This window comes from Hippopotamus amphibius, chromosome 4, assembly GCF_030028045.1.
Source record: "Hippopotamus amphibius kiboko isolate mHipAmp2 chromosome 4, mHipAmp2.hap2, whole genome shotgun sequence".
NCBI classification, from domain to species: domain Eukaryota; kingdom Metazoa; phylum Chordata; class Mammalia; order Artiodactyla; family Hippopotamidae; genus Hippopotamus; species Hippopotamus amphibius.
In genome coordinates, this window is record NC_080189.1 from 3746183 (window position 1) to 3769376 (window position 23194).

Consider the following 23194-nt stretch of genomic DNA (forward strand, 5'->3'; position numbering starts at 1 on the left):
TTCCTTCTGCTCTCGTCTCCCCAGCCTCTCTTGTTCGCAGCCCTTCCGCTTGGGATGGCCCTGTCTCACCCTGAGCGGACTAGGTCCCCAGACCCCGGAGGGACGGGGCGGGTGGAGAGCTCGCACTTCGCTGCTCCTTCCACCCCAGGTCGACGTGGGCATCTTCACCTGTACTTTCCAGCGACGCTCTTACTCTGCCGTGGTTTCCATGACCATTTCAGAGAAACAGGTCAGGCCTCGGCCACCCAGCAGGCCCTGCTGCAGGCTGCCAGCCTTTGCGGATCTGAGTCCAAGGCCATCTCCTGGCACCCCTGTCCAAGCCCAGAAATCCCAGACAGGGAGACCCTGCTGTTCCTGGTCCTGAAAAAATTGCCTCCTCCCTCTGTGGCCTTAACTTGGGGGGGAGGAGAAACTGGACGCTGGTGAATAAGCCTCCTGGGAGAGGACCCCTCCTAATCCTTTCCACTCTCTTCCCAAACTCTCACCCTAGCAGGTAGTCTGGTTTTAATTAAAATTTATACCACACCATCCTCTGTTGAATCCACTGTGGTTTCCTTCCACTAAGAAGAGAAGTGCATCTTCACCGTAGTTTGAACGCACGTTTCCTTTACAGAAACTATGAAAACAAGCAAAACCAGTATCTTGATAGATGGTAGGCTCTCCATACCACCAAAAGGCCTGCTACTCGGGCAGATGTGCCACCCACAGATCTGGGGGTGCCAGAGCATCGCTGCCCCACTTGACTTTGAAGACAGAGGCAGCAATTACAAGGACCATAAAGCTAAACTTTAAAAGTCATCACATTCAGTTAAATAGGAAATCTTGCTCTCATCCCCCTCCCCCGCCCAGCTGTGCTTTAGATCCTTGAAGCTGCTTCTCCCAACTGACTTAAAAGGAAAGCCCCTGCTGCTCGCTCCAGCATCTAGATCTGACATTTCACTAAATATAGATGCTGTTAGGGTCTTACTGATGTAATAGATATACACACATATATGAAATGTGCATGTATATGTTTACACAAATTCTAAGAAGAAGCATGATAAATACTTCTTGTAGCAACATAATTTATACAAAATAGAGTATTTGTATGGAAGTAGTTTTGATATCATACACAATACTTTATAGATGATGTGTGTATCAAGGAGAATAGATTGAACAGATGGCTAACAAACACATGAAAAGATGCTCAACATCACTAATCACAAGAGAAATGCAAATCAAAGTCACAATGAGGTATCACCTCACACGGGTCAGAATGGCCATCATCAAAACATCTAGAAACAATAAATGCTGGAGAGGGTGTAGAGAAAAGGGAACCCTCCTGCACTGTTGGTGGGAATGTAAATTGATATAGCTGCTATGGAGAATAGTATGAAGGTTCCTTAAAAAACTGAAAATAGAACTACCATATGACCCAGCAATCCCACTACTGGGCATATACCCTGAGAAAACCATAATTCAAAGAGATACATGTACCATAATGTTCATTGCAGCACTATTTACAATAGCCAGGACCTGGAAGTAACCTAAATGCCCATCAACAGAGGAATGGATAAAGAAGATGTGGCACATATACACAATGGAATATTACTCAGTCATAAAAAGGAATGAAATTGAAGTATTTGTAGTGAGGCGAATGGATCTACAGTCTGTCAAACAGAGTGAAGTAAGCCAGAAAGAGAAAAACAAATACTGTATGCTAACTCATATATATGGAATCTAAAAAACAAAACAAAAAAGTGGTACTGATGAACCTAGGGGCAAGATAAGAATAAAGATGCAGTCATAGAGGATGGTCTTGAGGTCATGGGGGTTGGGGGGAAGGGGAAGCTGGGACAAAGTGAGAGAGTAGCATTGACATATATACACTACTGAATGTAAAATAGATGGCTAGTGGGAAGCTGCTGCGTAACACAGGGAGATCAACTGGATGCTTGGTGACAACCTAGAGCGGTGGGATAGGGAGAGGGGGAGGGAGGCTCAAGAGGGAGGGGATATGGGGATATATGTGTAAATACAGCTGATTCACTTTGTTGTACAGCAGAAACTGCACAACATTGTAAAGCAATTATACTCCAGTAAAGATCTGAGGGAAAAAAAATTTTTAAAAGCTTTTTTAAAAAAAGGAGAATAGATTGAACGGGAGATAAGAAAGGCACACGTATCCCTCACTTTTTTAAAAAATTTTATTTATTTATTTATTATTTTTTGGGGGGGTACACCAAGTTCAATCATCTGTTTTCATACACATATCCCCGTATTCCCTCCCTCCCTTGACTCCCCCCCCTCCCTTGAGTCCCCCCCACCCTCCCCGTCCCAGTCCTCTAAGGCATCTTCCATCCTCGAGTTGAACTCCCTTTGTTATACAGCAGCTTCCCACTGGCTATCTATTTTACAGTTGGTAATATATATATGTCTGTGTTACTCTCTCGCTTCGTCTCAGCTTCCTCTTCACCCCCGCCCCCTCCCAAACCTCGAGTTCTCCAGTCCATTCTCTGCATCTGCGTCCTTGTTCTTGTCACTAAGTTCATCAGTACCATTTTTAGATTCCTCACTTTTGAAATTACATTCTCAAGCGAGCCCATAGGTCTTCAAATTATAATCTGGTCAAAGTTAAAAATCCTAATTAAAGGATTCAGACAAGATCATATGCAGTTTTTATATAAAATTATTTGTAAAGTGAATAAAAGCTATACAACTCAAACAATTGGGGGAAGAGTTGAGGTACAGATTTGTGTTAAAAGAAGCATATCTGAAAATTAAAAAGGACAAATTGGGGGCAGGGGCCATCAGGATGCACAGAGCACCCCAGAGGCCAGTGTGCAGGGAAGGAGACAGAAATAAGTAAAGTAAAACGACCATCCACACATGCAGCTTCTCAGGTGCTGTCTAGACCCAGGGCCCATCAACCAGCTGAAAGAGAGTCGGGCTACTTTCCTCCATCTGCACATAGAACCCAACTCATTTTAAAGAATGCTTTAGACTTCTGAGTGTGAGTCTGTGCGCCAGTGTTTGCAAGCGTGTATGCACTCACACATCCAAATTTGCCTTAAACATTGATGCGTGCATGGCGGTGTCTCTTTGAATAGACTGTCAGGACTCTGAAGTCCCCAGTGCAAAGAGGAAACTAGTATTTTAGGATGAACGAGGTCATGTGACTGCAGAGAATCTCAAGCCGTGGCACTGTATGGTGCATAATTAATTCCCTTATTAGCTTCAATAACCTTTTCAGAACCCCATCCTCTCAATGAGAAAAGGGATTCTGAAGAGTAGCAAAACTTCCCAAGGGGTATGCAAATAGAGGTGTAGCACTGCAGAAGGAAACCTGTCAATAGCCGCCTCCACTCAACCTTCAATACCCGAATATCCTGACTCTGCGCTCTATTGAAGTAGATTTCTATTCCTGCTCATTGGCTAAGTATCGGAAACTATTTTTGAAAATATTTTGTGGGTTATTTTGTATTAAGATTTTAATTCCTCAATATGGCCTAAAACCCTGTTCCCCGACACGTTTTTCCATCTACTTTCATATGATTACTTCTTGCCTGTTTATTAAATAAAGGTGGGAGTGTGTGTTTATTTTCCCCGAAACCAGTCTACAAAACACGTAAGTCATTGGGATTGGGCAGATTCTGCAAAATATAGTGGATAGTCATTTTTTTAATGACAATAAAGGGAACTTTTTGGTCTATATGCAAGCTAAGCACTGTAAAAATACCCAAAGTATACTGAGTCCAGCAGCCTAAGCATGATTTCCGTTACCCAAGAGGCTTTCTTATTTCTAGGCGAGAATTATGTCCTGTAGTTTACTTCTTTTTCTTGGAGGAGAAGGAGAAGGGCAGAACCCTGTTTAAGATTTTTATTCTTTTCCAAACTCTGATATTTGGGGAAACAAAATGGCCAACTTAACATACTCTGACAGAAAGGCTTCCCTAAAACACTGGTCATCAGTGTTTTTTAAATATTACCACATTGGATTCATACAAACAGGGAGAAATAAAGCAAGTATTTAGGTTGCTTGAGAAAATACAGTACTAACTCCATAAATACAGAGCACCAACTCTCTTTCGCTCGCACTCGCTCTTTAAAATAATTATTTCTTTGCAAGATGATTACCAACATAGGTCTGGGTGGTAAGACTTCTTTACAAACTTTACAAATAGGAAACGTCCAGCACAAGGTAAAGGAATTGCCACTCCTGGCTTTAATACGAAGTTAAAGTACAAACGGAATTAACTTTGAGCTTTTCCAATAGATACTTCAAGATTAATGTTTTAAAGAAAAACACCTATTTTAATCCAATGCGCTTATGTTAAAATTAATATAGTTAAATGTTCATTTCCAGCAGCACATTTCCCTCCATTTTAGTACCGACATTGTGCACTTGCCTGGTTTTTACAGACAATTCGAAACATACGCACAACTCTCTACCCCAGCAGCACCTGCTCACACGGACGTGGTTATCAACACATGTGGTAAAGCTGATCACCAAGTAAGTAAAACAACCGCTGATTCAACTAGCATGTATTTTCTTCTTAGCCCAGTGGGGCTGTGGGAACCCACCCTCCCTTCCTCTTGGGGTCGCCCGTCACTTGTCACCTCCACCCGTGGACACTGGACCATGACCCACTTCCTCTTTCCTCCCGTTTATCACCCTCCTTCCTTCCTGTCCTCTTTCTGCTCCTTCAGGGCGTCTTGCTCTAGATCAACATCAGGAGACTGTATATTGTTTTTCTCTAAAAATTCCTTGCTCCTCTCTGAATACTTATAAGACCTCACCTTTCACTACCAGCGATGCCACAGAAACTATCTACATGATCACTTTACCTCCTAGAGGAGGCACCAGCCTCTGTCTGATCCCATTTTCTGATTATTCAACGAATGCTTCCACCATGCTTTCCAAGGCTCCGAAGATTTTTAGAGCATGAGATACAGAAGAGAGTCTGTTGTTTCTGTCTGTCCCTGGTGATCATCGGAGAGCAACCATGTCATTGTCTGAAATGTCTTTATTCATACATCACACATTATTAGATTAAAAGGAAAGTGACTCCTGCTCCAAAACGCCCCCAGAGCTTCCTGCCTTTCAAACCAGGCACCTCCCCGGGTCCAGGGAATTAAGTTAAACCTGCTTCCCTTTAATGTTAAAGTGACATTAATGAGCCTCTGCAATTCAGTGCTTCCCTTTTTTTAACCAACAGAAGTGATGGCTGTGTTCTGATGCAGAGAAGGGTTTTATATGCTCTCTCTTGTGGCCGATGGCAGGCATTTCGAAGGACCAATTCTGGTTTGGCCATAACACTAAATGTAAATAAAACAGGCCTGGAAGTACAGGACTCAGATCCTCACTTGGTTTTGGTTTTGTTTCTTTATTTCCATCATGTCACCCAAAGGGATTCGTAGATTTTCACTAGAAAGGAGCAATGGAATAGAAAATAAGAGATAGAAACTGGGTCATTCAAATGCAGGGTCTTCTGTAGATGGTAGGGAACAGAGCTCATGCTGATTCATTCATCGTGACATGTAAATTCTACTCAACTGCAGGCCAATGGAAATCATTACAGAAAATGAAAAATCTGGCTCCACTAGAAATGACTCCAGTTATAAGGAATAGAAAGGGATATGATGTATACCTAGAATGTACGGCGGGACTAAAATTTAGGGAAGGCTGGGTATGAGGTGGATTTAGTCCATCAGCCAGAAATAGCACAAGAAGGTGAGCTAAGCCCAGGAAACTGACATCCAAGTCCAGGTACCGCATGTCCCAGTGCACCCTTGCATCTACCTTCCAGACTCAAATAGGGAAGTGAGAAGAGGGCTTCCTCTAAACAGCAAATAGCAATGAGATGCCCTAGAGAGTTGGGGCCAGAAGCCATCCCTGAGGCAGGCCAGGGAGAGGGAAGGGCCCCCTGCTTCCTGGACATCTGTTTGGTCGAATTTGCAAAGGTCTCTTAAAAAACCCTGTCTCTCTCCATCTTACCCTGTGTCAAACCCTGCCAGCATTAAGACCATTTCTTTGAGTTCAGGCATTGTCTGGAATAGCATCAATAAAAAATAATTAGAAAACAACCGAAGCCTGAATGAGAAGGAAAAAAAACAAGCCTCAGCTACGGCACAAGCACTGGAAGACATACCACCCTTTCCGGTGTGTGAGGGGCCGTCCCAGCAGCAGTGTCCTCTTCCAAGGGCAGAATACAGTTGGATGCATGACTAGGTTTCCAAGCCATGAGTGTCTGGGTCCTGATGATTCATCTTTGACCTCAAGCCATTATTCCCACATTCAGAACTGTGATGGACTGGAATGTTGTTCAGAGAATATCTACTCACCCTGGACGCTCTTTAGCTCCACTTCCAGCAGGACCATATGGCTTGCTCTGGCCAATGGAATGTCAGTGGACTTGATGCAGGCAAAGTCCTTCAAGGTGCTTTATAACCTGGTCGACCTCTCGCATCCAGGTGACCCACCCTATAAGAACCAGGCCTGGGTGGTTGCAGCCACTTCAGCTTAGCCTCCAGGACAAACACACCTGGGGAGACTTGACCCAACCCATGGTTTGGAGTTAAGCTCAGGGATCAGAGAACACAAAGCAAATCCACCCGGCTGAGCCCAGGGTAGACCAGCTGGTCATGGTTGACCAGTAGAAATGTGAATCTCATCTTACATAAGCCATGGTGTTTGGGATGATTTGTCATACAGCATGCTTGCACCATGGTATATGTCATGTTCTCATTCACTAAAATTAAAATCAAATCCAAGCATGAAAAAGGAGATAGCTAATGTCAATGCTTGCTGTAGGCATCTCACTTATTTATTCAGTAAATATCTGAATGCCCACCATGTACCAGTCATTGTTCCATTCTGTGTTCTGGTGATGAGATGAATAACTAAAATGAACACAGCTCTTGCTTTCATACAGATTATATTCAGCCCTCCTTCCAGTGAATCAGATCTGATGCTCTAAACGACAGGGCCGGATTGATAAGGGCTCCCTTTTATGGAAAGATGCTGTTTTCCCAACTTATCGCTCATGTTGGAACATTTACAGCCCTGGTAGTTTTCTTAAAAAAACACTGTTAGGAACCTAGATCACAAACGTATTCATGACAATGCCTCAGGTATTTATTGTAGGAGCACAAAGTGGCATCTTCAATCTAAAAGCACAGTGGTTCGCAAAGAATTGTCCCTGGACCAGGAATGCAAGGATCATTTAGAAATTTGTTAGAATGGACTTCCCTGGTGGTACACTGCTTAAGAATCCACCTGCCAATGCAGGGGACACAGGTTTGAGCCCTGGTCCAGGAAGATCCCACATGCCAAGGAGCAACTAACCCTGTGCACCACAACTACTGAGACTGCACTCTAGAGCCTGTAAACCACAACTACTGAGCCCACATGCCACAGCTACTGAAATCCAAGTGCCTAGAGCTCATGTTCTGTAGCAAGAGAAGCCCCTGCAATGAGTAGCCCCCACTCGCCACAGCTAGAGAAAGCCTGTGTGCAGCAATGAAGACCCAACACAGCTAAATAAATAAATAAATTTTTTTTTTTTAAATTGTTAGAATGAAAATTCCAGGCCCCATCAAAAACCTATGGAATCAGAGACTCAGGGTAGGGCCCATCCATCTGTATTTTAATAAGCCCACCAGGTAATACTGATGAACACTCAAGTTTGAGAAACAAACGCTGAACTAGAATAATCGCTAGAGCATTTTTCTAAAAGGCATCAAGGTGAGCTGAAAGATTCTCAAAATGTTTGCTGATTCTCAGAAAATAGCTTACCCATTTAAAGTATTCTCCAGGGGGTAAGAATTTTTCCAGAATGCACAAAGGCCAGTCTTCCTCACTTAAGAGGGGGTTATCCTAGGAGTTCATTCAAAGTCAAAATAGAATGCAGACCAGGCGGTCTTTCCAGGACATTTTCAGAATGCAGTTTCACCCCTGAATTGAGATGTTTAAGGCTCATCTCAGGAAGAAGGTAGTGGCCAAAAGGGAATTGACAAAGCAGACACCAATGAGGTGGTCAGAGCTAAGGTACCATTCTTGTTGGGCTTATCTCAGAGAGACTTTGATTTTGCACCTTTGCAGACAGCCTCTCTCATCTTGCCAGAATATGTGCAATTTGGCAGACGAACTCTGCAGAATTTCAACAAAAAAAGCACCTTACTTTTAAAAATTGATTTCATTAAAAATCCCCAGTGCCTCTGGTTTAGATGCATCACTTTTTTAATGCAGTAAAAAAAATCTTGTCGTGAAGTAAAAATCAATGACATTAATAAACATGTTCAAGTTGAAAACCAACTTTTATGAACTTAATTTTCCTGAATCTACTCCTTTAAGACACATTAAAATGTTCAATATAAAACCCATTTTATTATTTTTTTTCATCAGCACTTAAGGTTTCCTGCACATTTCCATGGAGCATACTTACAAATTTTAAAATAGGCTAATGTGACTTTAGGTGGTTCAATAGTTTTCCTTGAATTTTAACACATTCTCTGACCCACATGCACAGGGTTAATATTTATGGCTAATGACCGATGTATACACACAATAGACCCTATGAAGTAGGGGACCTAAACCTGAGGCAGAAAATAAACTTCAAGCCTGATGCTCCATACAGTCACATTGCCTCAAGCAAATGCAAGAGATGTCAGTGCAGAACCCTGGCTGTTGCATACATGGGTATGTCAGATATGAGAGGCACAGGACTCCCATTAACGAAAACAGATTATATTAGGGCAATAAAACTGAAACGAAGCCACTCATTTGCTTCACGTGGGTAATTCAATTCATGTGCACTGTAACTCTATCAACTCCGCTGCTATACCCATCTCTGAACAATTTCCTTCTCATAAAGGGGAGAAATAGGCTTGTCTATACTACTAATTGCATTTCAAATCATTTTAATTTGGAACTCAAAAAAAATAATTCTCCTAACAATTGCTTATATTTGTATTTTTCTTGACAGGTAAACTGAAATTGCCCATTGGCTAGATAAATCCATGAGTCACGTAAGCCTGCAATTTGAACAGATTTTTCTTCACTCACAGCAAAACCAACGTTGACTCTGCTCCAATAGGATGAGGTGGTTCTCATTCGTTCCTTAAATTGAGCTTGAGTCCCTGACGGGCTCCTTCACCTCATCCTTCACGTTGCACAGATAATTCCCACCATTACTTTCTATATAAGCCAACAATACCCAGATTGCATCATTGACTCAGAACCTTTTCAATCTTCATGAGAAAGGATGAATACATCGATGCTTTCAAGGGACTCTGAAAGACTTCTTAGCCATCTCATGGTAAAAGAAGCAGCAGTATAAGGCCATATGTACATCTCTGTTTCAGCATCCCTTTTTTCTCTCTCTCTGAGACCTCTAACATCATACACAACCTCAGCTCAACTCTAAACAAGATGTAGATGGTTGGTTGTGACCTAAATGAATTTTGAGTTTCCAGACTGAGCTATTCAAATTCATAAGAGAAATATCTTTCTTGAGTACTTCATGTACTCAAAGAAAAATAACTTACAATTATTAAATCCACATATACAGTGGAACAGAATACAAAATTCATGAGCACTCTAAGATAGAGCATAAGGCTTCAGATGAGTTACAGACTTACATCAGACCCTCAGGTGGGATACCTGTACCATGATGGGTACTTTCATGGAAAACCTGGGGATAGGCACTCATCTAAACTTATACCCACTGATTACATCTACGTTTTACTGCTTTCCAATCACATATTGTGAACTTCAGGACCTGAACTTGGCACAGAGCTACTGATGGCCTGGCAAAGCAGGCAGTCGGCTTGGATTTATCCACATGACGAAAACCAACCCCTTGACGTGATGGCGCCTCAGAAAGCTGATCAGCTCAGTGGTTAAGCTACCAGCCCTTGGTCTCCACTTCTGATTTAAGTGAAATGATTGTGATTTCCTTCACCACTTGGCACAGATCCAGGGAGAGAATTAAAGCAAGCGATCCACAGACTCTTCCGTCTCCCTTTGATGTCAGTGATCTTTGAGGGGGAAAATCATCATCACTAAGATTAACACAATTCTGGTTTTTCAGCTCCTGGAGCATATCTTCTTATCATTTCTCTGTATGATACTGTTCAGATTAAAGGGTTCTACAAAGATACATCTTATTGTTCATTTACTTAAAAAAAAAACCCTAGACTTGTATTACAACTTATACTGGGAAAAAGCTGGATATTATTCATGAAATTAGTGCTTTGGAGACAGCCAAAGATTTTTTGTTTGTTTTCCAGAGAAAATTAGGTAAAATTTTCTTGTAAGCATCTTCTTATACACACGTCCTTCACCACTCTCAACGGTGAAAATCACTGGTCTGATTGACTCTTGGTTCCCCAAAGGTTACGCCCCTGTTCCTTCTCACTTCTGCCCATCAATATAGAATTTCTGTCCTCAAATTAAGGGGGTCTACTTGGCTAAAGAAATGTATAAAATTTTATGAGTGACATTGGAAAAATTTTTTTCCTCCCAGATAGAAGACAGTGATACAAGGAGGAACCTATTCCCTCTCCCCCAGCATTGCCCCTCCAGTTTTCTATCTCTGAACACAGTTGTGTGAGGACTGAAAGGCACGGAGCTACTGCAGCCACTTTGTGACCATGAGAAGAAGCGACAAACGCTTGCACTGATGCAAACCCAGAGCCCCAACAGCACGGAGCTACTAAACTAAACCCAGAATAGTCTCTTAATTAGAAACCCGTTTTAGCTTCTTTGGTCAGGAATAGTTACACAGGCCAAAGTGTTCCCACTACACATAGTCAGACCCCTGGCTCTTCCTCAATGGGCTCTTTGCACGAGGAGAATCACTAAGCATCAGTTTTCTCATCTACAACATGAAGTTGATAAGAGAGGCTATTCCCATCAGCTTTACCTACAACACAAGGCTCCTCAGAGGTTCCAATTCATTATTATAGGGGAAACCCAAAACTTCTTCTATACACCTAACTTTTGGGAGAATTGGGACTGCCTATAGTTCATACTCTACAAAACATCATTAAGCTTTTCCACCTGATTCCTTCTTGTTTTGTCTATGATCCTGCATTTGTTGATGCTTTGCTGATTTTGACATATTCTTCCAGTTTGAGTATTTGGAGGACTCTCAAAAGCCTCATATATGTGAAGTGAAGAAACATGTTCCGTGAGATATTCTCTACTGAGGGTTCATAGAGCCACTGAGAAGATTAGCGCAGGTCCAAAACAGGGAGGGGAAAAGGGAGGAGACAGTCATTGCTCTACCAAGTTAAATAATAATAAGACTCTTATGCCAATCAGCACTTGATACTTAAAATGTTGTCCAATATGCAATGTCATTGCCTCAAAGACGCTCGTAAGAAGCAAACTTTGATTTGGCGTCCAAAGAGCCAGTTTGGAACCCACTCAACCAGGGCAGGCTGTGCCACCTGCAGGCTGGGCATGTGTCCAGAGCATGAGGAAGCAGAGCAGGAATCAAAAATGCAAGTAGAGGTATTCCAGCTCTGACAGACACATAGAACTCTGCACTCAGACTCTCTGGGAAGAAACTTATTTCAGCACACATACATGTTTTTAATCCTTGACAGAACTGAGGTTTGGAATTGCATTTTGGAATTGCATGTGGGAGGGGCAGTGCCTTTGCATCTTAATCCAGCCTGCAGAGGCGGTGAGCCCTAAAAGTTGGTGGAATATGCATTTTTTTTCTCCATGTTTACCAGCCTCCTGTTTATCAAAGGCAAGGACCAGTAATATTTCAGATGATTTTTTTTTTTTAACAGAACTTGGATTTGAGGGAAGAAAGCAAGGAAAACAGGCTCATAAAATGTGTTCCCTTTATCTTGCGGCCTGTTTTCATCGTTGGGACCTTGTGTATTGTTTGTTCTTTGCCTCCATCCGGGGGAAGAAAAGAACACGATGAAAACAGATAAATACATTTCTCACAGTCTCCTGGGTCTCTCTTTCACTCTCCTTTTTCTTATAGCTTCTCATTGGTCCTTCCACACCCACGGCACCCCACCCTTGTGACAGCACCCTATCATTCTAAAACAACCCAGCAGATCCTGCTCACCTGCAGCTTTTTATTTCAACAACCCTTTGACGAATTCAATCAACTGCAAAAACGAAAGCCACACAACAAACGACAGAAGAAACAAAGCAAAACAAAACAAAGAGTCTTGGGAATGTGTGGGGTTTGAGCACACGGAGAGCACCCCAGAGCTTGACATTGCCGCTTGAGGGCGCTATGGGAGTTCAGAAAGGCAAGCGGTGCCCAGCCCTAGATGGCTAAGGGCGGCCCTTCACTCTGATCACACCATTTCAGCATTCAACCCAGCACACAGGAAACGAGGCGGCCTCTTAGAAGACTTTTCTTTCCTATGAAAAGGAAGACTGCTGTTCTGTTTTCATGCTTTGAATGTTGTAAATGCTTTCAGAAAACTAACATCGAGTCAAAAATGAACCATAACTGTCTTTTCATTTGCTGAAGATTCAGAAATTCTGGCGGGGGCGGGGGGGGGGGGCGGTGTGTGAGCTAAAATCTCATTCATCATGGAGGATAGACATGTCGGATACATGGTTTGTGTGCCAAGAATTCTGGGCTCAGAAGGGCTCCTGGATCACCTTTGGTCTTTTTAATCCACTGCATGGGATGCCGAACCGGCACGGATGATGTCAGAGAGCAGCAGGGGCGCTACTGAGAGAGGGTGATGGACTGGACTATAAACAAGCATTCTTTGGCCTAGATTGGCTTGTTCCACCTATCACTTCTCCTCTTCCCTCCTGCCGCTCCTCCTTCCAGATAAAAAGAAACCCAGAGAGAAGAAGCAATGCTATGACAGCTGACACCCTTTCCAAACCGATAGGAAATAAATTCAGCACCTTGGAGAGCAGCTTCACAACGGGCATGTCTGCACAAGCCTTCATAGGGAATAGGAATTCCATGATCTTTGAAAAGTTATTCATTAATTTGGAAAACACAGCTTTACACTTTATTTTCAGTCAGATTTTAGAATATGCATGTTTTAGTACAAACTTGCAATAGATTTTGGAAGCTAGGACATTAGTAAGTCCACTGATACCTACAAATGAACTTTGTAAACTTTCAACACATGAAGGGTTTTGTTGATTAATAATAATAACAGATGCAATTGAGGAGGAGCTTTACAATCATATATGTTACATACATCCTCTTATTTAACAATTTTACAAGTCCCATGATGTTGGTATTACAGAGCTGGGATTCCAACCCAGGTCTGTCTGAGCACTACATTATATAGGAAACTTCCTGCTCGATTTCTGTCCACTTATTTCCATCGTTTTGATGAGTCATGCACTAAGACACATCTCAGGAAGTTGTAAAATCGAATTTCCAGATAACACAATCATAGCCTTACTTCAAAGCCCAGCTCAAAAGGCACTCCATCCAAGAGGTCTTCTGTGATTTTTCAACAGCTTCTCTCTTGCTGAATCCTCATAACGTCTATAAGCACCGGCCTTATAAAACACACCACTCTCTGTTTTGTGCTATTCATTCATTTATTCACCCAACACACATTACAAAGCCTTACATGGCAGATCATGTCTTATCTCCCTCATCAGAAGTTCCTTAAAAGAAGAAAAGTGTCTGATTAAGGTTCATGCTAGGAACTTTGTGGTACACAGAGAAGGTGCTCAAATTAGAGGGAAGTTCTTTCAAGCCCCACTTTTCTATGCACAGAGTCGGTCTTCTGGAAGATACTGTGTTGGAGTCTGTTGGGATGGGCTCTGATTGGTCACTACTGAGACACCAGTGATATGAGGATGCTGTATGGTGCACAAGAGCACCTTTCAGAAACTATGGACCAAAACCCATAGGTACACCAAGCTAGTTATAAAATCAGTGCACGGTTTTAAAGCAGAATTTGAAAAACCTGGCGCACTGTGTGTTTTCCTCCTGTAGGCACACTGGGCTCCTCCCTACGTGAGATGCCTCCCTTGGGTCTCCTGCCCCAGAGTACAAGCTACTTGAGAGGAGAAACTGCTTCCACCTCCTTCACTGTTCATACCAGTGTCTGCGACTGTGCCTGGAACATCGGATGTGAGCAATGAATATCTTTCAAAGGAATGAATGAGACTAAAACAGTAACAATAAAATCATGGTAGACAAGTCTTGGTTGCTTACCTTATCAGCCATTAAAGCAAGTGTAGATACTCTTTCCCTGAATTTATCAATATGTATTGGAGGGAGGGTGGCTTCTAACATCTTAGATTCCCAAGGCAAATAGAGAAAGACAAGTAATTTGATATTAAGCAAAACATCTGTGTGCATGTGTTACCAAGATAGGTTTTGTCATAAGTCATTAAGGAAATGCACTCAGGGCACCAGGGCTGGGCAGCCACTGAGCCCTACTTTGCCTCCTTCATGTCTGAACAGATCTTCCACCCAGAGGAGGGTGAAGAGTGAAAGAGCTTTCATTTGAGATTTTATTTTGTTTTAGTGGCATGGCCATTTCTCTCTAAGAGGCTAATAAAAACGTATCCTAGAGAAACTAATATTGCACAGTGCCTCTTATAACAGATATTAAATCCCCCCCAGTGTGGCTTATCTAACCAAAATGGAAGTAATACCATTGATAAGAAGCCAATGTAATATTTCCACATTATGAAATTAATTGATTTCTTATATACACTAGTTGTGTCAAATGCTTAAATTAGTTATTCACTTATCTATTCATCTATAAAGTCATTTTTAAAGACTGTTATTGTTAATTATAGCAACAGTGATTCTGTTAAAGAAAACTCTATACATGTTTACTTGAAGGGGCTATCTGTGAACCTTGGAAAAATACGTGTGGTTCCAGGCCAGAGCCTTTGGATAAGCCTGCTCTGTGGTCCTGGGAGACTTTGGCTATTGGTTTCAAACAGCGATTCTGTCTCAGTGAACACTTGAGAATACTAAGAGGGAAAATGAATTTGCAGAATGTAAACAGACTGAAATCTTCCCTCCAAGACACCTGCCAGGGTCAAAGTTGGTCACAGTCAACTACCTCTCTCCTTTTTGGAGCCTGGGAAGGCTGTCTTCTAACCAAGTTCAAAGTTGCTCAAACACAGCTTACTACTGATATTCCCATTAACATGATTTTTCCCTGAGCCTGGTGATTTCCAAATGCCTGCCTCAAGGTGCACAGATCTAAACCAACCTTGAACCGGAAAGACTAAGAAAGATGCAACAAAATATTACAGTTTTGAATATTATTCTCAAATTAATTGTTTCTTGCCTTCCTTTTGCCTCGGGATAATAATTTCTACTGAGATTCATGATAATCAGGCACGCTCACCAAAGACGTGCCTGTTGGGTTCTAGATCCCAAGGACTACCAACTCCTCATTGGAACACACATCATGCATGAATGGTGCAGACATGAGTGCAAAGCCAGCACACGCCTGCCACCATGCCATCTCACGACACATAGGTGGCCTTCTGTGGACACTGAAGCATAGCAAATGACAAACAGAAATTCTGTTTCCAGGTGCAAAAATACCTCCTTGCTTGAATGAGTAGAATACTTGCAATATAGGGAAGTCTGCTCTGTTTCTAGCCCTACTTCCTCAGGAGGGGTAAAAGTGATGCCCAGGGATGACCTGCATGTAAACCATCGGAGCTGGGGCTCTTTCCACCTCTCACCTGACCGTGAATGATGGAAGCCACCACCGGAAGACTCCACAATTGGCAGAATAAAAACCCTAACTCAGGGCCTCCAATTTGCTGTAGACAATACATTTGAAACTCCATTCTTTCAGGTTTCTCCCTGGAGGAAGTAGAGATTAACACCTATTTCAGAGGATCCTTAAGTAAACCTGTTATATGGTATTGATTTTAACGCACACCCACATCTGTGGGCTTTCCATCAGTTTCCCTGGTGCTAGACCATTACTGTCCTTGCACTGGGTGGTCCAGGCAATGGGCTCGTATTTATCAGACAGTCTATTCATTTTTAAAGGCTTTATGTTTGCCAGTCTCCAACATCAAGGAGAGTTGCTCTCCTATTTTCATCAATACAGCTAATAAATATATTGTACCGAAGACGTAAAGAAAGGGCAAATGGTGCCAAAATGATCTAGGGGCATAATCTTTGTGGATATCTGCGGATGAGACAAGATTAAAAAGCATTCAGTCTGCACCTCTGCTATAATTTTGAGCCTTTTGATGCTTTTACGTCTTCCTATAGCCTTTCTAGGTGTGTTTAAATTGACAAATGCCTCTCTGGATAAACAAGTAATGCCAGAGTATCAGTATATACAGATGGAATTTGTACACCAGAAGCTGGACATCTCAATCCCCGGTTTTACCACCACCATCACAAGTAATTCCTGCAAGGAAAATAAAATATTTTCTGTACTTTGATGAGGGGCAGAAAGGGAATAAAACAAATTAGTAGTGTACGGGAGACATCATGTCAGGCTTGTATTACTGGTTCATTATCTGTAATGAATGAAAAGATTCACATAATTTAACTATGAAAGCTTGATTGATTATTGTATTATTGTATCATTGCTATATCTGAAAGGGGATGAATTCTACAGTGTACCTTATTCACTTTACTTATTTATTTTCAAATCTTCAAGTAAATCCATTACTTGAGCACATCATGATTCTTTTCTAATGGAGCCTTCACTCTCTCACTAAGGTGGCATGGAAGAGTATAGCATCCACTGAAGCCCAGCAATGAGCTAGCGAGCGATATCCACAAAGGAAGGGTCTAGACTTTACCCCAAAATCTAGACCTCAGTAAATACCCTCAAGGTTGAAAATCTTAAAGTACAAAGAGTTTGCTGGTCCAGGGGCCTCAGGATTGGGTGAGAAGGATGTTCTAGCAGGAAACCAAGATCAAGGAACAAGTCAGCTTCCATTTTGTATGTTTTAGCTTCAGAGAAGTTCAGTTCTCTCAATTGGGATTGGATGGGTGTGAGACTTTGAATTCAACCAGTGATTAGGACTGACCAAATAAACTGATGGATTAATCTTCTCAGTTTTCTACTGGTTGAGTCTTTATGAGACAAAAGCAGCCTTCAAGAAAGTTGATGATAGAAGGAAAAGGAAAAAAATAAAAACTGAAATTGAAGTAAACCACAAGTGCCAAGATTAGTGACGGGAGATGCAAACAACGCCCAGACATTTGCAAGGATAACTTATTTGTCCTTGGCTGGTTTCACCCCTTTAGACCATTTGAACATGGCACTCTGTGTACTGATGATTGCTGTAGAAATGGATCAGTAATTCGTACGAATAAAAAGGGAAGTGTTGGACAGCTGAGTTGTGCGTGTCAAGCTCCAAAAATTATATTTTGTCGTAAGTCGAAAGCAGGACAAAAGAGGAACCATGGATCGCAAAGAGACACACACACACATGGAAGGAACGAAGGAGGGAAGGAGGGAGAGAAAAGGGGGGAAGGAAGACACACAGGTTTGCGTCAGAGGACCTTGGCCGTGGAGAAGGCCACTGCAGTGGCGTGCAGCGGCGACGTACATGCCCGGCGGGATCTGGAGCAGTAAATGCGGTAGATGCTTCACGTCCTCATAGGCATGACCTCAGGCGAGTCTCAGGTCTTTGCCTGAATCTCAGCTGCCTCCACTATAAATTCACAGGGTTGGAACAAGGGCATTCTTGAGGCTCTCTCATGCCGTAAGCTTTACAAAATATACTATCGGCAACAGAAACACCTCTCTTGCTTTGAAAGGATCTGAGCAGGTACAGCTCTGTTTTTAGATAAAATAAGAGATTGTATAGTTTCTGGGAAGGAACAAATTTAGCTTGACAAGACTTATATAGGAAAAAGTGGTGTATTCAGTTGGCCCCACACTAAGTCATATTTTGATACAGCTGTAAACACTGTTCCTGGAACTGTAGAACTCAAATCATTTATAGCAACCATCTGGGTGACCTTTCTACCAATATCACCATGGCAGGACAGTCCACTAAGGGTGTCTGTGAACACCTGCTGTTTTCAGACAGAGAAAGACAAATATCCCGTGATATCACTGATATGTGGAATCTAAAAAAAATGGTACAAATGAACTTACTTACAAAACGGAAACAGACTGACGGACATAGAAAACAAACTTACAGTTACCAGAGAGGATGGGGAGGGATATAAATTAGGAGTTTGGGATTAACAGATACATGTTACACTGTATAAAATAGATAAACAACAAGGACCTACTGTACAGCACAAGGATCTATACTCAATATCTTGCAATAGCCTGAAATAGAAAAGAATTTGAAAGTATATACACACATATATATGTAAAACTGAATCACTTTGCTGTACACTTGAAACTAACATAACATTGTAAATTAACTGCATTTCAATTTAAAAAAAGCAATGTGCTGTTTGATGTGTATAAATGAACTCTAATCAATTACATTCAAATTGCAAAGGGGTCTGGAAACAATATTATACTATAGTAAATTGAAAAAGCAGCCATTTGTAATAAATATTGCTTGTCTTGCCTGTACAGGAATGGGCACCAGGTAGGAGGAGGCACTGTGAACCTGTATGTAGGATATATGTTAAAATCCTGTTGGTTTCCAAAAAGAACTACGATCATGAATGGGCTCTTATTTTCTAGAAAGTTAATCAGCCAAGAACTATGGGCAACTGCTGGTTTAGCTTATAGAATCGCTCAAGGTGACAAATACAATGGCACCAAAGGCATGTGGAGATGAAGGGGCTGTCGGTACAAGGTCACCTCTTCATGGGAAAGATTTAGAGCCTTGTAGGAAACCCTCTGACCCTGTGGTCAACAGAAAGAACCATCACTCCTCAACCAGCTGTGAGGCCATCGCAGTCAGGAGTCCTTTCTCACACTGAATCGAAAGAGGAATAAGGATGCTGGAGGGGCTTCGGAGATGACTCAGTTTGGCCTTCTTTGTTTGGAGACAAGGCAACAGCCTCAGAATGCAAGAGGCTTCTCTGCAGCGTCAAATCCCATTGCAGAGGGACAAAAAAAGAAAAGAAAATTTTTAAAAAAGGAAGAGAAAGAGAAAAGAGAGACAGAGAAAATAAACGTTTTCTTTTTTCTTCACTGCAGATGCGTATATAGTCTAGGGACCGAGCAGAAGGAAGACCACTATGCTGTATGTATTTATTTTGAAAGATATTTGAGTGAGTCCACAGCATATAATACAGTAGTTAAAATCAAACTCCCTAGAGTCCTAGGGCCAGAATCCCTAGATTCAGATTCTGTCTCCCTCATTCACAGGGTCTTGGGAAAACTATTTAATGACTTCAGAAGATAACCCAGGAAAGTCACTTCCCACACAGGAACCCTCTCCAGTGAGCTGTGATCAGCAGTATTATTGGGTAGCCTGGGATGGCCTCAGATACAGGAGTACACAAGGCAGGAAAGAGTTAATTGTTCCACACAAGAAATGAACCATTTAGGAAGAGGGTAGGCATAATTTTGAAGACAAACGGGATCAAGGCCCTAAAATTTAGTGAAGAGAGAAGGAAAATGTCTCTTTAGCACAGAGATTCTACATCTTTTTGCCTCTTTAGATATAAATGAGACAAGACAGTGGACCACTAGGACAATCTGGTGAAGCCTATGTTTCTTTTTTCCAAATCTTGTATTTAAGTACATAAAATAAAATATATCAAATTACAGAGAAAACCCATTATTTGAAGATATATATAGTTTTAAAAATATAAAACAGAAAATGTATTTATCCTGGTTTATTAATGATTCACAATATAATATATTTAAAACATAGGCAGTTAAAGTAATATTTTGTGTTTAGTGACATTAGCACAATGGTGGTTTTGGCTTAGATAAATTAATAACATTTAACCATGGGATGTCTTTGACAAGGAAGCACCCCCATCAGGTTGCATATACAATTCTGACTTTTTCATTTTGATGATTATAGCAATGGAACTCCTGTTTTGCAAAGAGATGTGATTAGAAATAGAATGAAAGTTTTCATTACTTGCTTCACAAGGAAAAGATATTCTGGATTTCAGAAATGCTAGGTTCTCCAAAGGCTTTTGAGTTAAATGCCAACAGAGAGGGGAGCTGCTGGAAGTTTTGTGGCTGAAAGATCACTGGGCCTAGAGGTCCTGAGCCTAACCAGCACTGCTGCCTACGGGTCTGCACACCGTCCCAGAGCCCAGGAAGCAGCGGTGAGGCAGGAGACAGATGGACCCAGGCTGAGCAGCTGCAACCAGCTGACACTTCAAGAGATGACTGGCCAGAGACAACCTGGAAAACTGCCCCTATGTAAGCAACCTAAGCCACCCCTACTGGACACAGCTCCTTCCGAGGCCGCCCGTGTGCTCTTCCACACGTACTTTGCTTCAGATAAACATTGTCTCTATTTCGTAACCTTGGTCTCTTTGCTGAATTCTTTCTTCAAAGAAGACAAGCACTGAGGTCCTTCTTCCAGCTGTTCCACCACTGGAATCAGGGACAGGGCTGAAATGCCTATGATTTTCAATTAATGGTGAGAGCAAGCTATACATTTTGAGATAGTTTCAACTGTCGTGATGTGAAAATATGATTTCTACGGTCACAGGTACTGACAAAACTACTGTGGTTTTCTGTCAACAGACATATTGGAAGGAAGCTCTGTTTCAGTCAGACACTGGTAAAAATAATCGTGACCTTCTCTGCTTTCATCCAACTTCATGGACCCCTGGACCAATGCTACAAAATCTTGCTTTAGCGTCAGAGACGAGAAGGAGAGGTCTGGGTCTAAGGTTTAAGAGAAGGATCCCAGGAGATGAGGAAGAAACTTCAGGAACAGAGAAGCCTGGTACTCAGGATTTTCCTGTCCAAAATTTTTCTGGAAAATCTCAGCTGGTGAAACCTAGTACACACATTGTCCTTGAGCTGGCGGTGCCTTGGGGGGTGAACAGAAAGCAACTGTGTTCACTCTGGGGGCAGAAAGGACAGGAGGGAGAGGTGGCGGCCAGCATGAGCGCCACCTAGGTGGAGAGGTGATGGCAGGCTGATGACAGTGGGCAGCCTCAGGCCCCTGAGGAGGACAGGAGGGGGCGTGAGCCAAGCGGCTTGTGTGCAAGCGGCGCGGGGGCGGTGAGATCCTCTGAAATGTCTCAGAGCTGGAAAATGGTGAGCAGACGCGGCTGTGGATGGTCACCAGGGACTTCCGGAGGGGGGTTTCCAGCGAGGGGTGCAGAGGGGGAATCCTGATGCTAACGCAGAGAATTCCTCAGGGTCCAGGCAGGGCAGCATCCTGGGAAGAGAGGCCCAGACCCACAGGGGACCCCGAGAACGGAGTCTGGACGCCATGAAGAAGCGTGGCCAAGGGTGGGGTGAGATGCCCCACCCGCCCCGTGTGCTTCCAGAACCTCTGGGCAACGGAAACATCTTTTGAAATGCTGGCACCGCCCGAAGCCTTGCTGGGGCGGGTCCCCGGAGTGGGTACACCTGCACCGTCCTGAGGGGGCCCCTCCGCACCAGCACTGTGACCCAAACAGCCGGGACAGGCACGGGTCCCCTGACGCACCTGCACACCCCCACCGCCTCACAGGAGGCTCCACGCGCGTCTCTCTGTCAAGGCTCTGTGTGTGTGAAGGAAAGAGAGTGAGTGATTTCTGACATTTCGGTGGATTTGGCTGGGAAGATGTCAATAACATTTCAGAAGAATTGGCTGAGGGGCAGGGAAAAAGCCAGGAGGCCCAAATTGCTATTTTTTGATACAGACCATTGCTAATCCACGCGACGAGCTGTCCCAGGGAAGCAATGGGTGCCGAGTCAAATAAAAACGGCCATGCCTCTCACTCAAATTTGATTTAGGAAATGTGGCAGAAAATCAATATTGGGACTATGTTAGAGAGAAGCTCCTGGGTTAGCACGGGCTCAAGGGGGCACCCTGCGGAGGCTCCCCAGAGCCGGCCCCGCCTCCCAAAACACACCAGGCTTCTGGGCCGGGTGGGGCTGGGGATCGAGGTGGGGGGTGTGTGTGTGTGTGTGTGAGATCTGTGTGTGTGCACATCTGTGGGCATACATGTGTGTTTAGCATGTGTGCATGTGTTTATGTGGTGTGTGCATGTGGGGTGGGGGATGGGAGGGTGGGCAGGGGCAGAGCTTAGAGGCTGAGAAGGAGGAAAAGTACCCCCACAAGGCCGTTGCAGGGGTGTTTGGCGGGGCTGCTGGACTCCAGCCTGTGTTCTCCATGGTCGCGTCAGCGGGTGGATGAGAGCCTACAGAAGAAGAGACAGGAGAGGCTGCAGGACAGAGGGGACAGCGAGAGGGGGGCCCAGGAGGGGCAGAGACTCAGGGCAGCTGGGCCGCCCCCCTCGCCGCCTTCCTCGGGATGGGGTCCAGAGGCAGGAATGAGAGTCACTGCAGCTTCGGGAGGTGGGGAGCTTTATCCTGGGAAGCCTCTACAGCAAATGAGCACACGTGGTACAGACCCTGACGGTGAGTTCCACTGAGCTGAATGCAGGGGGAAAGTATACATGGACATGCATGGATATATATATATATGTGTGTGTGTGTGTGTGTGTGTGTGTGTGTAAAAGGGAGTAACATATATATACATACACACACACACACACACATTCTAACGCCGGGAAATGAGGGGTTTGACGAGCCCGTCACAGAGCAGCATCACTGGAGTTACTCTGGAGAAAGAGCACCACTTGCAGAAGAGCTGGAAGCTCTGGGGGGACCAGGAGGAGAGACGCCCCACCCACTCAGGAGTGAGATGGCGCACGGGGTGGAGTGGGACCTTGCTGAGACACCACAGGCAGTGTGTGAAGACGTTCAGTGAACTCAGATGAATTTATCTGTGAAACAGAAACAGACTCACAGACATAGAGAACAGACTTGTGGTTGCCAGTGGGGACGGGGGTGAGAGAAGGATAGATTGGGAGTTTGGGGTTAGCAGATGCAAACTATTATATAAAAAATGGATAAACAACAAGGTCCTACTGTCGAGCACAGGGTACTATATTCAGTATCCTGTGATAAACCCTAATGGAAAAGAATATAAAAATGTACATATACGTATAACTGAATCACTCTGCTGTACAGCAAAAATTAACACAACATTGCAAATCAACTCTACTTCAATTAAAAAATAAAGAGTTTCAGTGAATGAAGTAAACACATTAGGGTTTGGCGGAGAACTGTGGTGAAATTAATTTCTTCCAGAGAGAATGAGATGACCTTGACATACTGG